The following is a 16054-nucleotide window of genomic DNA, read 5'->3' as shown; positions in this document are numbered from 1 at the left end:
GCTCAGATCTTTTAGGTCGGGATCCGCATGACACTCTGGTGGAGGTGTTTTTCGACTCTCCAGTCTAGATCCGTAGCGTGTTGTTAATAGTAGGGTCACCTCGTACAGGGTGAGGCTATCACCACTCACTAACGGTCTTGGTAGACGAGAGGCTTGCCCCCAGAAAAGCCACACATCGCTCTAAAGAAGAGACAGCTCACCCTCAGAAAGAGATAGGTTGACCTCATGAAGCTATGTTCCGCGTCAGTCTATCCTGCAGTGCACTGCTTGACCCCATAGGGGTATACATGCTCTCTAAGCTCTCAGTTCTGGCCACTCGGATTGAGATCACACCCATATATTTTACTTTGGATGAAATTACCAATCTTTGTCCATTTAGAGGTGGAAGGTGGAATTTAGGTTTTCCAGGTCTTATATATCATCAGCTCCATTTTGGTTGGGTTTTCAGCCCACAAGCACCCCTTTCTTTACGCGCCCTTGATAACCTTGCTTATAACTGAGGGCCCATCCCAAACATACATTTCCTTTGGATACGGCAATAACTTCACTTAACACTGCTGTGTACTGCTTTGATGCGTCTTACCAAAAACCGATTCGTAGATCATAAAGGAGCACCTCGCGCGCATCAGTCAGACTCCGGATTCATATCCATTCACTGACTCTTCTTTCTTATTTTCTGAAGCAAGCTAGGGAACGCCTGTATAGGATTAGGTACCATATTTATCCTAAGTGGGGAAGTATCCGGGATTTATGAACGAGGAAGAATTATGACGAACACTCATCGAAAATGAAGCAACCGGAAAAATCGAGACACAGTTACAAGCGCCGCCGCTGAAAAAAAAAACGAAACAGGTGGAGCAGTGAATTGGTGAATTATAAACTCATAGTCCTTTTTTTCTGTTTTTTAAGGAAAATTAACAAACCTGATCTGTTCCGTTTACAAACCCGTAACTACTTTCTGCCTCCCCATCTAGCTTCCCTTCCGTCCTGTCAATAATTTGAACTCGAGCACTCCGGCCACCAGCACCTCGTCGTCTACCTGTCCATCAACGAATGCCGCACCAAACATTCTTCTCTAGTCATCCATGGTTAATTTGCTGCAAAATATATTCGGGCCTCGACCTGGTCATCCACTCACAAAATTGCCTCCTCAGCTCTTTCCCTACAGTCACGCATGGAATTATGCAGATTCTCGCTTCTGTTGCTTCCTCTTTCGCGTCTAGGCCTAGAAAAACACAACAAAAACCGAATCGTGGAGCAATAAAACCACCATCGCCTGGGCAAACCGGTTACCGAATTTCGGCGGAATCCCGGCAGCCAAAAAACTATTGAACTCTGATTTGGAACCGATGCCTATCTCGCACACACGCTTCCCGGCCTATTCCTCCCAAGCGTGGACCTATTGAGTGCGTCCAGCCTCTTTGGCTCACGTTTCTAAGATGGTAAGGAAATTTCCGCGGATTAGGTGAGTTTATGGGACTTGTACCAGAATTTTGGCGGTTGGGAGGGTCTGGCAAGTTGTGGCGAGTGTTTTGTTGCGTGGAAGTGGCGCTGCCAAGTGCAGTTGATGTGATACTTTGTTGAGCAACATTCGCCACCCACTCGGACTGAATTTGTTCGGAGAAGACCATGACTCTGCAGGCAACAAGTGTCTGATGTGTTAGCAGCATGTTGCGGGGCTTGTTTCTGTTTATCTTAGCTGTGCAGTCTGTGCCCGAGTACATAACTCGTCGCGTTCCCCTCCGCACGGTGGAAAGCTCATCGCGTGCAGGTGTGCGAACTCCATGGGTGAGCAGCCACGAGAGCTTTATTTGCATGTGCAAAGCGTGTCTGGCGCGGTTGCGTTTGTATGCGTTTCGCCGACGAGACGAAAACTGCAACAGACGACGTGGAGGAGGCGGGGAAAGGTGGACGAGGGCGGGGGCCGGGGAGGCGCTGCTGCCTGCCTGGCGTTCCGCCAGCAAAACAAAAAAGGCCGAGCCGTGGGAGCGAGACGCCGTGGTCGGGGTCCGGCCTGGCGCGGTCTCGTTCTGGTGCACAACGACCGATGCACCGCGACTGCATCCGACCAATATGCGTTTCGGAGGGTGTTGCAATGTGCGACAGAGACGAAGTGCATCGGCCGAGCAGGGCGCGGCAGGGCGGGAGCTCGGAGCCGGCCGCATGCAGGCCGCGGAGAGCGTGTGCACTTGTGTTCGCGGCTGGGGTGAACGGATTCGTTCCGCCGGGAGGGCGGGCTGGGGCGGGAGGCCTTGGCTGGCTGCAGCCCGCGATGCGCCTATCAAAAGGCCCCCGTGCACGTGGCAGGGGAGCGGTCTGTGGTGGGGAGTTGTTGTCTAAGTGCATCTCTTTTCGTCGCATGCACTGGCCGCGTGCGTTAGAGCTGCAACACATGCAAATGCGTTCGATGTTGCGAATTGCCGCGCGCGGGAGGGAGTGCTGCCGGCTTTGGTGTGGATGTGCATTTGGAGATGTTGGGATGGTTCGGGAGCGTTGGGTGCAGCTCGGCCGTTCTCGCGTGTCGTCCCGCACGTCCTCGACGACACTCGAGGAGGCGGCGTGGGGGGCTGTCTCGATGTAGTGCATTTGGTCGTGTTGGGAGGGGGACGCCGTGCGAGTTGCTGGAGGAGCGGAGCTTTCGCATATACGGCATGCGACGCTGGCCCATCGAGCCGGGGTGGGTTCGGGTGACCCGATGCATGTTGTTTTGATTGCGAGCCCCAACGCCGCCCGGTGGCTGCGAGTGCGGGGATGGGCGCTCCGTTGAAGAGCGTTACAGAGTCCTGGCGGCAGCGCTGTGGGGATGCACGCCGCCGTGTCCTGTGCGCGCCCTCCCCGAGCCCGGATGGACTCGGCAGCCACCCCGAGCGAAGTGTGGAGTGCACCCCCGCAGAGTTCGTCGCGGACCTGCAACCGGCGCTTCCACGGCTGCGACTCGGCCGGGAGAAGGTAGTCGTCGGCCGCCGCGGCTGTCCTGGCGCTTCTTCTGTTCTTCCGTTCGGGCTGCCGCCGTTCTCGTGCTCGCGGTTCAGTTGCCGGAACTCTCGCCGAAGCCTCTTGCAGAGGTCGAGTGTGCTTTGTTGTTGTTGCTGCTACTGGTGGACACTCGGGTCCTTGGCGCGGTGCAGCGACGGAGCGGGGGCGGGGGCAGGTGCGCTTAGGCTTAGACGCTGCAACGTGCCGGCCAGGCCGAGCGAGTGCTGGCGGTCAGCGAGCTTGCACGCCTGCATGCCTCCGCGGAGCCGGGCTGGGGGCTCGAGGTTGGACTCCGCGGTTGAGGCAGTCCCGCCACGAGTCAGAACGTTCCGAATCACAGTCGCGTTCAGCGCTAGCGTTGCGTCAGGCGTCCACCGGAGCGTTCTTGGTCTCGGCCGCTTCTTGTGTTGTTTTACTACTGCTGCCGCCGCCGCCACTCCGCGCCGTGCTGCGAGCCGTTGCCGGCGCTTTGTTGCTGAGCCTTGCCTCGACCGTGTTGCCATTTCCACCTCGAGCGCGGGCTGCTGCTGGAGCAGTGCAGGGCGACGACGGGTATCGGTCCGCTCTGCTCCGTTCGCCAATTTCGCTTGCAACCATTCTATTCTGCTGCTCGCCGTGGTTTTTGTTTTCTCTTTAACCCCGTGGCTGCCGCCGCACTCGGCCGTTGTTGTTGTTGACGATGTCCGTGTTTCTGTTGATTTGGTGTTGTGTGTTGTAACGTGGGAGCGCGGGGACGGGGACGAGGCCGGGGACCGCGCCGCCTATAAGATCGTTGTTTTTTCGCGTACTGGGACTGGGATTGGGATTGGGAAAATCCGAGAACGCAGCGCTGCGTTCACCAAACTACTCCGACTCGGCACGGAGCGGAACGTCGTCAGCACTCAGTAGTGTCGCTCGTCAGTTCGAAACAAGTCGCTGACTATTGGCTTGACTCTCCGCAGTGTTGCATTTTCCGGTCGGAAGCGCTCTTTCAGTTCATACACAAAACCACCACAGACCACAAAACTAGATAAATCCCCGCACCGGGAACAACAATTACAAACAATTACCGAGTCGAGTTGGCTCGGAGTTCCGCGATTTTCCGCTTACACTCTTCCCTCATTTTCCACCCAGTCCAGAACACTTTTCGGCTTTCCCTGCTCACACTCAACTCACGACACTTCACGGCCACACTTTACACGCTCCAAGGCGGTGCACTCCTCGGGAACCCGGGCGGCTCGTCGGGACTTAAACTTTATCACTAATAGTTGTTTTGTTTGCGCAGTGAGGAACGCACGCGGCATGAGTACGCGGGACCCGCGCCACGGCACACTTGCGAGCAACAAATGATCGCGCCAATCTCCCGCAGGAAACGCGGCTACACGAATTTCCCTGAGTTTGTTTTGCAACGGAAAACCAGAGTTCAGTCTGGGAAGCGGAAAATTCAGGAAAAGTTGATTTTTGTAGAAACCAAGAGCACATGACGGGGACGCGGATGAAGTTGCACCGAGAAGAGTTCGAACCGTTACACGAGAAACTTAAAAAAGTGCAAAAAGTTGTTAACTTTCCAAATTTGTGTCCAGCCAGTGAGGGTAGAAGCTGGGATCCGCAGGAGCCACGGTCCCGTGTGGTGCAGCCACAGTTGAAGTAAATTAAATTAAAAACCATAAAAAAAGAAAAATATTTCGCTTTCCCTCTAAAAATAAAAAATAAATTAAAAAACCGAATCCAAAAAATAGAAACCGCTTTCGGAAATCACGGAAAACTTTGAAACTAACCAAAACTACCCCAAAAGTGGACAAATTTAAACTTAAAAACAAACTCGGTTTCTGGAAAGTATCTAAAAATCTTTAAAAGGAAAACGGACACGTGACGCTCTTGATTTTGTTGTTTAATGTGTTAGTTGGTTTCGTCACCAAATCCTTCCCTTCCAAAAGAAGTTGCATTGAAAAACGGCGAAAAGTTTGTGAAAATATAATAAAAAATAAAAATAAATAAATTAAAAATTTTCAGGAGCCACAGAAATAACTAAAATTGCGCATTTTGTTAAAATAATGAGAATTTTGCGAATTTGTAGTCTTTGAATTTCGGTAAAAGTGAGAACCTTCAGGTTTTGCATGGATAAATCTTAGAGGACCCACCAGCAATCAACAACTTTTTGGGAGGATTGAGTTGGATACGTAAGTACCTTAATTTTTTACCCACATTGGTTAGCACTAAAAACTTCTTAACTTTAAGTGAAAGAAGATTGTTCTTTCAGTTTTGACTGCAAATTTAGTTTCTCCAAACAAATACCATATTTCGGGAGTCAGTTGTGTCCCTTCCCCAGTGTTTATTCCTTTCTTTTCTTAACTTTGCAATTTAGTGTTATTTTGGTTTGGCATTTTCTGAAGTACTGATTTTTAGTGGACTATATATTTCATCCCCTAAACAGAGCAAGGGAAACTAAACAGGCTGGGATTATTTTTAAAAAGTTTAGGTGATTGGGAAAGGAAAGGTAATATCCATAAAAAACGCAAATCTGATGAAAATGAATGGTTTTGCAAGGAAAAAGCTAGGAACCTGAGAGTGATAAAAATAAAGAAGGCTCCTCCTTTGACTAAAAGTTAATTTATTAAACGAATTCAGTGTTTCGGGAATCAGTTCTTCCCCACTTCAGTGTTTTCAGAACAGTTGCCATATTTTTTCAGTGAAGAAAAGAGAGAAGGAGACTCTGCAGGAACAACTGATCCCCGAAATACTTGATTTTCTTTTTTTATCTAAAAGTACTGAAGAAGGGAAGAACTGATTACCGAAATTCGAAATTCGCTCAATAGACCACTCTGTTACCAAACAACGAGAAACCTTTTTTAATTTCGCTACTTGAAAAACTGATTACCAAGCCACTCCAAAATGCTAAATGTGAGTGTAACCTGCGCGTTTTTAGATTTTTTCAGGTGAACTTTATTTTTCAGGGGAGAAGTTAGAATCCTGGGAATGACTGCATTTCGTAAATCGCTTGTTCCTTTCTTCCGTGCTTTCAGAACAGACAGCGTATTCCAGGAGTCAGTTGTTCCCGTTTCCAAAATGTTTCTTCTCTAGGAGCAATCCATTCCAGAAATGTTTGTTTATTTTCTGAAAACAGTGACTTAGGGAAGAACTAATTCCCGAAATGGGGTATTTGCTTATTAACTAGTCAAAGAACGAGAAACCTTTAGTTTCATCACTTGAAATTCTGGCTACCAACCGACTCCAAAATGCCAAATATGATAAGAAATTGCGCTTAGTTAGATCCGCGCAAAATACGGATTTCGACTCTTTGGTTTCTTCAGGTGACCATAAACTTCTGGTAAACCCCAAATACTGAAATTTTGTGATCATAATTTTAATGTATTCAGGATTTTACCCTAATTGTTTTCCAAAGTTTTACTGAAATGACATAGTTGTCCGTTAAGAATGACATAGTGACTGTCAAAGGGTCATAGGGTAAAACCGGATATACGGATAAATCAGAATTTAGGGTTTTTCTAACAATAAAAATTGAACTTAGCTGCCGCTATTTTAATTAATATTTACATGGTTTAAACCAACATGACTTATTATAATAATCAAACACGATGTGCAAAAAGTTGGCATTGAAGAAACATGGAACACAAAAAGGAATTTCAAGGAAAGAAACATACATTACCTATTATTTTACCCATTCATGTCAATTTGTATTTTATTTTTCTTCGAAATCATTTAATTACTCCTGGCATTTAAAAAAAATGAGCTGAACATTTCTGTCAGTATCAGTAGGCATTCAGTGTATCCATTTTCCAAAGTATTGTATTTCTTTTTTCATCGAGCGTAGGAAATGATACTTAGATTCCTCATATGACATTAGACCAACCTCGTTCATCCCTTGTAGAGATTGTGGAGTTTGAAGTCTGTTACAATTTTTTTTTTTAAGAAGGTCGTCCACGTTTACGCCCTTGACTAACTCTTTTATTTTTATTGAGCAAGGCGTTGACCAGATACGAGATGTGATAAAAAAGTATGGTGACTTCATTTTTTTATCAAACAACATTTATCTTTTTATCAATATTTATGCTGTACCCTTCAAAGTAACCCCCCTCCCCACAGATATAATATACTTGTGCCAGCACCTTTTTCAGTCCTCGAAGTACTTCTGATAGGCATTTGTTGGTATAGTCTTGAGCTCCTCCAGCGAGGCAGGCTTTATTTCCACAATCGTTGTAAATCCCCGGCCTTTTATGGGTCTCTTCAGTTCTGGGAAGAGGAAAAGCCAAATTTGCAGCTATTTCCCATTTGAGCAAATCAGGATAATCATTAACGTCATTTAGCAGCCTCTGAGCGTTGTACGACGTTGCTTTCAACTAGAAGCGTCTAATATATTGTAGCCAGCTATGCGCGATTACCATGTATAAACCTAGATCGGTTCAAACCATGATCAAATATTGCCACGTATCATGTGTCATTTTTTAGTTCGGGTAACCGTGATGTGAAAGGTTTATCGACTCTTCCTTTAGATTTATTATAATCCGATATACTTTGCAGTCCGTTAGAATTTGTCTTCTGACTTCTACCACAGTATCCTTCCCAGTGTAGTTTGAACCCGTATTATGTTAATGGTTACCTGACATAACATTCAAGAAGCTTGTTTCCGAAGGGTATTAGGCCTTTTTTTTAAATTCTTTAGAATGTAATTCTTTTAAAAAGCCAATGTCCTTCTGCCTTTGGGCTACTAGCATACTTTTGCACTTTTTTCAACTGGATAATGAAGACAATTAAAATCATGGAAAGAATCTTTAATTGTACATGTGATTGGCTATCTAAATTATTTTTTTCAAATAAATGTCGGACAAAACCCTATTTTTTGGAAATCCTGCGGCCGAACACAATTGTAATTTGCGGCGAAGAAGAATTTTTTTCAATTATACATAAACGTAGGATTTTTCAAAGTGTCATTTTTTCCAAAACGGCGCCTTTTTTTAAAAATGTTCAAAATTTTCAACACGGAACGTGCAGTCTAATGTCACTGCTTTATGCAAATGTTTTCCTAGCGTTTAATAGCAAAAATAATCTGGAGCAACTTGTCCAGAGATGGAATGATCATCTCATGCAGCACGGTCTCAGATTAAATCTGAATAAAACTGAATTTTTGACGACCGATACCCATGAACAAGCACAATCACTGCCAGCGGCAGTGACCTGCCTAGAACTATCTCTAAATACCTGGGGTCAATGCTATCAACCAATGGGGAACTGCTTTATGCGGTTCCTAGATGAAGTAGCGTTCCACAACTGGTGTTCTTTGTGATCGATGCATCAACAAACGTCTCAAATCTAAAATTTACCATGATATCGTCCGTCGTTCACTCCCTATGGTTTTGAGTGTTGGTCGATTATGAAAGACAATGAGCGGCGTCTTTCAGTAACGGAGGCGAAGATGTTGCGTTGGACTAGTGACGTGACACGTTTCGATCACATCCGAAATGAGGACATCACCAACTGATATGGGGTAGTATCGATCGTGGAAAAACAGAGAGGCGTCTTCGATGGTATGGTCACGTAATTCGCGCTAACTAGAATTCACTTATCAAGATTGGTCTGAACATCGAAGTCGATGGCATGCGACCAAGGGCCAGACGAAACAACGGTGACTTGCTATGCTGGATGGGAATTTGAAAGCCTCACGATTGCATCCAGATCAGGCATTTGATAAAATCAAATGGCGAAACCGATCACCACAAGCCGACAACGTTTGTAAACAGGACAAAGGCTGAAGAAAAAAAAGAACATAACTTTAACCAGAAAAATTCAAATTCAATATTCATATTTAATTAGAACTCATTTCCCAGGATTCCAAACTTGGTCGTCATGAATGTTTGTATTCAACTTTGTGTTGTTCCGCTGCTTAAACTAATCACTTGTACGTCATTGTGTGTGATGATAATGAAACTAAAGCAAAACCTCATTGACAATGTGTTAGGCAAATAAATAATTCGAAAAGTAGAGTGTTTGGGTGTCCTATGCTCCCAAGGGGTGAGACAGCCCGGAAAGTCTATACATAATAATAATCGTTGGTGCAACAACCCATTTGGATCAGGGCCTCGAAGTGTGTTAGAGTACTTCACTCAAAACAGTACACTATAGGAGGTAATGTGGTCATCATTGCGTTCGCCCTAAATTATTACCCTGATCGACTGGTATGCCACATCCAATCACGATAACAAATCCCTCTGCCACCAGTCACAGCTTAGCGCTCTAACCACTTGAGCCATCCGGACACCGAATATAGGAAATAATATTTACATTTGTCACATCACCCTGAACCAAACTTGCTGGTTTTCCGTACTGATTGTAGAACTGGAGATCTGCTTCAATTTTTCGAGGAAGGTCGACCACGTTTATGAGTCATTTATTTGCATTGACAAGACACAGTCTAATAGATCGAGCCTGTTTTTCTTAACTGTCGTGAACCATTTTTCTTACATGTTTTAAGGGGGAGCCCGCTTTACGAGGTCGAAAAACCCTGCTCGATGAAGAAGTTGAAACACACATTCGCCCGATATATGTAGACCTCTCCAATTAGGAACTTCTAATAAGGTGCTTAAGTGGTCACACGCAAAATTCAAACACAGGACATTATGGCGCAGAACTCCAAAACATCTTAATTCAAGTTTTCTAGGCTTTTTATTTTTAAAATTGACGGGTGTAATTGCGGGAAAACTAATGAACCTTCTATCGTCTGAACTAACAAAATTGTAGAAAAAAAATTTACGATTTTTAATCAAATCCAAGTGGGTTTTTTTCTTTTAAAGAAACCACATTTTTCTTTTCGAACCTTCAACCTTTATGTCAATATCTGTGTACATGCATGTCACTTTTGACATATCTTACGTGCTCCAGATCCTCGTTATTTGAGTTAATTGACGTCGAATCGTAAACTTTATATTATTTAACTATGGGAAAAAGTTAATAAAGTTAAGAGTTAAAGTTTAATGCCCTGTTGTTCAATACCCGGAATGCCTACATGTAAAAACTTAATTCGTCTACAAAATTTCATAGTAATGAATAGTTAAACTAATGTCTAGAGGTAGAAAGTAATATTATATAAACAAATAGGGGTGACATTTCACTTTTAATGATTGTTATTATATACCAGTACATATATATATAAATTATTATAATTTATTTATAAAATTGGTCCATTTGGAATCTATTCCTGAAAACATACATCACATTTTTTTATTGCTTTTGAATGTTCCCCATATCCCAGTTTACTACAATCTTTACACGATTTTCTCGTTTTGCTCCCTTTTTTATGGACATCCTGGTAGTACAGATAGCATGATCCCACCATAATTTTTGGGCCAATGAAATCTGTCTGTTGAGTAGACCCCGTTGATGTTGTCGCTATATATGAGGGATCCATTGGTTTTCCATGGATGTTTTCAATGCCAATTTTAGTGGTGAAACTTCTCATAATTTGGATATTCTGAGATCGTTCCTCAATCGTTGGCATACGCACTTCTTCGCTCAATTTTTGCAAAAATAATCGCCGATCGTTTGCCCTTTTTCTAACATTTTATAATTTTCATAATAAATTATTGCGATTATTGTCACTTTCTCATGAACTCCAAATATAGTAAAAAATTTTTCGCGATTTATAGATGCCTGCATCTTCATTGCAATATAATTTTTATTAATTCTTTTCTAAAGTTCCTACAGTTATTAGGGTCCTTGAAAATGAAATATATATTGCTACCGGACCCTTTAAATGGTGCAACTAAATATTCTGCCATTCTTGCACCTTGATTTTCCCGGCCCGCCGATAATTTTCCTCATTCCCGTCTGGCCGGTTAGTTGAATCGTTTTTCATTCGCTCACTGGCCACCTGAATATTCCAAATTGACAGGCCAACCGCATCCTGTTCACGTTTCGGTTAGCTGCGGACTATTCAGAAGTCATGGATGGCGACCTTAAGGGGGTCACCCCGTGTGTCGGATCCAAGGAATCGATTTTTCTTTTTGGCATCAATTATATCTAGATGCAGTGTAGAATAAACGGACAAAGTGATTTTTTGATATTCGGAGTCGTTCGAAAATTATAGTAGTAAACACGTGATAAGTCACATGCCAGATTCATGTCGATCGCCGTAATAAAGCTCGTATTTATCGGTCCGAATGACGTTCGAATGACTTCGCTAAAAGGACAAGAATTGAAGCCAAAGCTGTGCATGTGTTTCTTGAATAAACCTAAGGTTTATGGACTAGGTATAGCAGATTAATGACCAGTTAAGGTTTTATAGTTAAAAATCGCATTCTACTTTTTAAATGCGTTTTTTTTCGAAATTGCATGTTGAAAATCGGCTGCCACCAGCCCAAAATCTATCCAACGAAATTCTTTGAAATTTTCACGACTTATTCAGAACATATTTCTACGGTCCGCAAACTAGGATAATTGCGATTTATTCAGTAGTTTTTTTTTTATTCATTGAAAAGGCCATGAAAAAACACCAAAATTCACAAAAAAAAGTTTCAAAAATTTAGTTTTTAATATTTTTTAAAAATCCTAGTTTGCGGACTGTACGCCGTTTACTTTTTTCTTTAAGATGACCCCCTTTTTTGGAGATGGGTGTATAAATTGCACTGTATTGTAATAACGAACTATGCGATCGTGCTGGAAAAATTACTATGCATGCTCAAGATATTAATAAATCTATGGTGAAAAATTGGTATTTGTATCTTTCTCCAGTTCTTCACAAAAAAATTCTAAAAAAAAGCCAAAAAAACGGGCTTTACACGGGATGACCCCCTTAAGTTGACACTCAACGTAGACCATATATCACGGATAGGAGCCGCTTAAGTGCTTTAATATGAACTTCACGAGTATTCACATCGTCAAACCAAATGAATCTTGTTATATGGTAGCTAGATAGAAAGCATAGCAACTTAACTTCCACATCTCTGATCTATGGTCAGTGATAGAGTTAACATATTGACACCTGACATTACAACAATACGTTAAAATTGTTGAAGCGTTTTCGTCAATTGCTTTCGCTGGGGATTTGTATTGTTTATGGATAGCGTTTGCCTTCTTTTTGGTATGACCAAAAATTTAGGACGACCATTTCAGCAGTGAAAACTGGCTTGAATGTTTCCCTGACCGAGAAAGTTCCTGTACTTCTGTTTGGTCCAGATTTTTTCCGAAGAATATTCGTTGAGTTGGTGGTGTTTAAGACCAAATAGTTTTATCCTTAGCTATAAAGGTTTGCTGTCGTAGCCTACATAACGATGAAATCTATGAGCGATACCACGACCGTCCGGTTGTGGATAAAATTCGGGTCAACAGCTTGCGGTGGGCCGGTCACTTAATCCGTATGGATGAGGATGATCCAGCCCGGAAAGTCTTTAATGGCAATATCTATCTGCCTGACATGGAGGGATGGCGTAGGTAAGGACGACACACAGCTTTTAGAGACATCGAATTGGTGGACCTTGGCGCAAAACTGGGATGTTTGGAGTTCCTTATTAAGGCAGGTCTAGACCGGATACCGGTTGTTGCGCCATTGATGATGATGATAAAGTTTGGCTGTATATGCTCGATTTAATACGTGACTTGAAAATAGATTGTTTAACTATGACATATACAACTACATGCGTGTTACCCAATGCCATCACAAAGATAAGGAAGATACCCCGATGAAAACAAAATACACGTGTCTGAACCTTACCTGTCCGCAGGTAGCTTTGAGTCGGCAGTTGTACTCCCAGGGTTTAAATAACGAAACTTCCGTTTAGAGCGTTTGAGTAAAGTTGTTGATATAAAATAAGATTCATAAACGGCCTTCTTCAGTGCTAAATTCAAACCTAAGCACGAAAAAAGACAATTAGCCACCGAAATATGCATATTTGCCATTTAATAAATAATTTTGAGTAAAGTAAAAGGAAACGGTTTTCGGATTTTATTTTATACCCCTTGGTATAGTTTTCTTATTTCTAAGAAAAAAAAGAAGAAATCGAAAATAGACATTTCCCAGCCACCAATTCCTTTTGTCGAATCAATATACCATAGGGATTCCCGGATACCCCGGGTATTGTAAATTATAAAGTCTAGGAATTGACATAAGGATTAAAAGTTGAAATTTTTGGATTTCTTCCAGGTTTTCTTTAGTTCACCCAGAAGAAAAATTAGTACTAATGAAAACTCTACTCAATTTTGTTCCTTTCACAGAAGAATTGCAAACTGCACTTTTCACGCCAATGGAAAACTCCAGCGAGGCGGCGTTCTATCAATTTCCATACCAATAAAATGTTATGAAATATTTTACCTGAAAATATTTTTTTTAACCTTTCAAATATACGTTAGAATAAACAAACAATTTTGCTGAGCTCAACCCATGTTTCCTTTTTTGAAAAAATCGAGATAAAATGCCTTTTTGAGATCACCTAAAGCAGGCTCTCGCCTAAAGCCAGGCTTCGTTTGTCACGCCGTTGATGATGATGATGTTGAAACTATGATCAAATATTTTCACGGTCTGTGAAGTTATTAGTTCAGGTATCCATTCTGTAGAAAGCTATGAAAAAACTAATTCTTTCCACTCCTTTTTAAGATTGATTATAATCAAATATTGTTTGCGGCCAGTCATTATTTATATTCCTTCTTCGTTCCTCTAACTACCTTCAGACTTTTACTAGACTGTCCCCTTAGTTTGAAACCAGGTCGATAAAACAGCTACTAACATTCAAAGTACAGTTTTTGTATTTCAAAATATTCCAAAATTCCCTGTGATTGTATTGGATGCAACTTCTTTATTTTGAAGATCAGACCATTGTGCGCATCTTGTCGGCTTGCGTCACATCCAGAAAGACCCCTCGCACTTTTCATCTCAGAGACAATTTTGTGGGCCTGCTCGTTTGTACCTAGTTTCTCTTGGAAGCCTAATTGATGCTGAGGAATAGCTTTATCTTCCCTAGGTATGGTCTGATTTTCAAAATGAAAATACCAAGGAAAATCAAAAGATGCCAGCATGTCATTACCGAATTTTCAATAGATCTTGTGGTACCTATTGACAGCTTTCATGAACATTGATATAGATTTATCGAAGATTTCAACGCGTTTTGATGATTTTTTGTTATTTTTGTAAGAAATCGTAAGCTTGATATTGACCAACCTATTTACCCTCAGTCTGAGAGTAGAAACTGTCATCTGACAAGCCTACTTTAGTAACTTCCCATCTAAGCATCAATCAAGTTGAGTTATACTTCCCTCTTGTGAGACTTCAGCAAAGGCAACTGTTTATAGCCGTCCAAAAAAGAGGCTGGTTTTTATGATAATGCCGAAATTATTTCTTATATCCGATATTTCGAGAACCAGTTGTCCTCTTCCTTAATGAGTTTTAATTTGTCTTATCTGTGGCTTCTCCTATTCTCGAAATATCGTTATATTAGGAATAACAATTTTTTTTGGCATAATCGGAAAAAAATGTTCTTTTTTTTTTGGTTTTCTAACTGTGGTATTTGTTCAAAAAATCACTGTGTAGAGCAGAAAAGGAGAAACCTTTTTTCAGTTTCATCACTCGCCACCAAGCAACGCCAAATATGATAGGAATCTGTGTTTAGCAAGATCGTCACAAAACAGAATACATTTTTGGACTCTTTGACTTCCTCAAACGATCATTAATTCCTCGTCGTCGAGATTCTATAGCCCATTTTGGGTCTTCGCCTTCAGGATATTCTTCCTCCAATCATTCATTCAATTTTGAAAACCGAACCACGATACGCTGTCTTCGTCCACAGAATCTGCCATTCCCTTCCGGGGTTTTCCTACCGGTCTTTCTTCATCTTTCTGCTTCACCTTCCAATACCCTTTAAGTATCCGAGTGTCGTCCATATGTTGAACATCCATTACAACTTCCGAAGTTTTATTAATTTGAAGACTCTAGGGTCGTTAAATATTTGGTATAACTCATGGTTGCATCTGATTCGCCATTGGTCATCAGAATTTGGTGAAATTGGGATTAAAGAAATATTGGGAAAAGAGAGACATGTTTCTACTACAAAAATTAAAATAATAATAATAATAACTGACTCCGCTTGACTTGAAGGATCGACCTTTTAATCCTCTGAGTGGATTGAAGTTAGACCAAGAGCGGACTGATGAAATTGAAGGCAATACACGGAAAACAAGTGAATTCTCTTTGGTTGGCATTTGTCAGTTCCAAAATGCGACATGTGTAAAAATTATAACTGATCCTCAAACAAAATTCTATTTTAACCTCGGCCGGCTTAGGCCAGAATTTTATCAGGCGATTTTTGTCCTGATTATAATTCATACAAATGTCGTGTTTTTGAATTTATATAAGGGAGCAAATACCATCTTGCAACCACTTCAATTACACTGCTCCCAGGGCAGAGGTGAGGCAGCGTCTGACCAGTTCCCTCTGCCCTGGACGAAACCAAAGTCATTTACTCTTTCATGTTTCTAAAGACGCAATGTTTGCTTCTTCAATTAGGTTCCCTTCTTTATATTTGAATGTGATTTCAAATATAACTTCTAGGTATCTTCCTGTCCTCTTACGTGCAACTACTCGAAATATAAATGTAAGCGACGGTAAAAAAATATTACTTAAATCAGAACTAAAAAAGTGAGGTTAGACCTCTTTTCTCACTATAATATCAGCAATATGAATTTTTTTAAGTCTAAGAATTTTCTTCTTATTTTATCTTTGAGGTTGTCGCAACAATTTAAGAGAAATGCAACCATTTTGCGACCAATATAATAATTGGTTTTAATTTTTATCTCATGTAGTATGCATATCTGCATCGTTCACAACACGGGTTATAAAAATCAAATCAGGACAGGACAGGTATTCATAGGAGGCTGTCTTCTCTTTCAGTTTAGTTTACTGGGATGACCCGTAGCTCCGAGCACTCAGGCCATTGTTAGGCCCATTTTACTATTCTCGTAAATCGAATATTCAATGGCTTCCCGCCTACGGCGTTCGCAGGCTTTAGCGAATCTGGGAACATTCTCCAGAGACAGTGTGCAGATCCTTCATTGAAGAAAACCTTATCAGGGTGTCGTCGTCTGAGATCTGAGGAGGCCGGGC

At 42.0% G+C, this 16054-nt stretch overlaps 1 protein-coding gene across 8 annotated transcripts in view; it reads left to right on the top strand.

The window, feature by feature from the left end:
* Window positions 1–2828: 2828 nt before the first annotated feature.
* The window catches only part of LOC119657894 (protein tramtrack, beta isoform), a 500286-nt gene continuing 487060 nt past the window's right edge, over window positions 2829–16054 (top strand). Inside the window, exons 1-2 of one of the 8 annotated variants that reach the window (XM_038065041.1) lie at window positions 2829–3657; window positions 4241–5135. The gene's annotated coding sequence lies outside the window, so the exon portion shown is untranslated. Of the gene's footprint in view, window positions 5136–16054 lie in introns of all 8 variants that reach the window. The other 7 variants (XM_038065039.1, XM_038065038.1, XM_038065046.1 and 4 more) reach the window with 7 other exon arrangements.

The sequence above is a fragment of the Hermetia illucens genome, chromosome 5, assembly GCF_905115235.1.
Source record: "Hermetia illucens chromosome 5, iHerIll2.2.curated.20191125, whole genome shotgun sequence".
NCBI lineage: Eukaryota > Metazoa > Arthropoda > Insecta > Diptera > Stratiomyidae > Hermetia > Hermetia illucens.
Note: the sequence above shows the minus strand (reverse complement) of the source record. Positions and strands in the feature narration are given on the sequence as shown.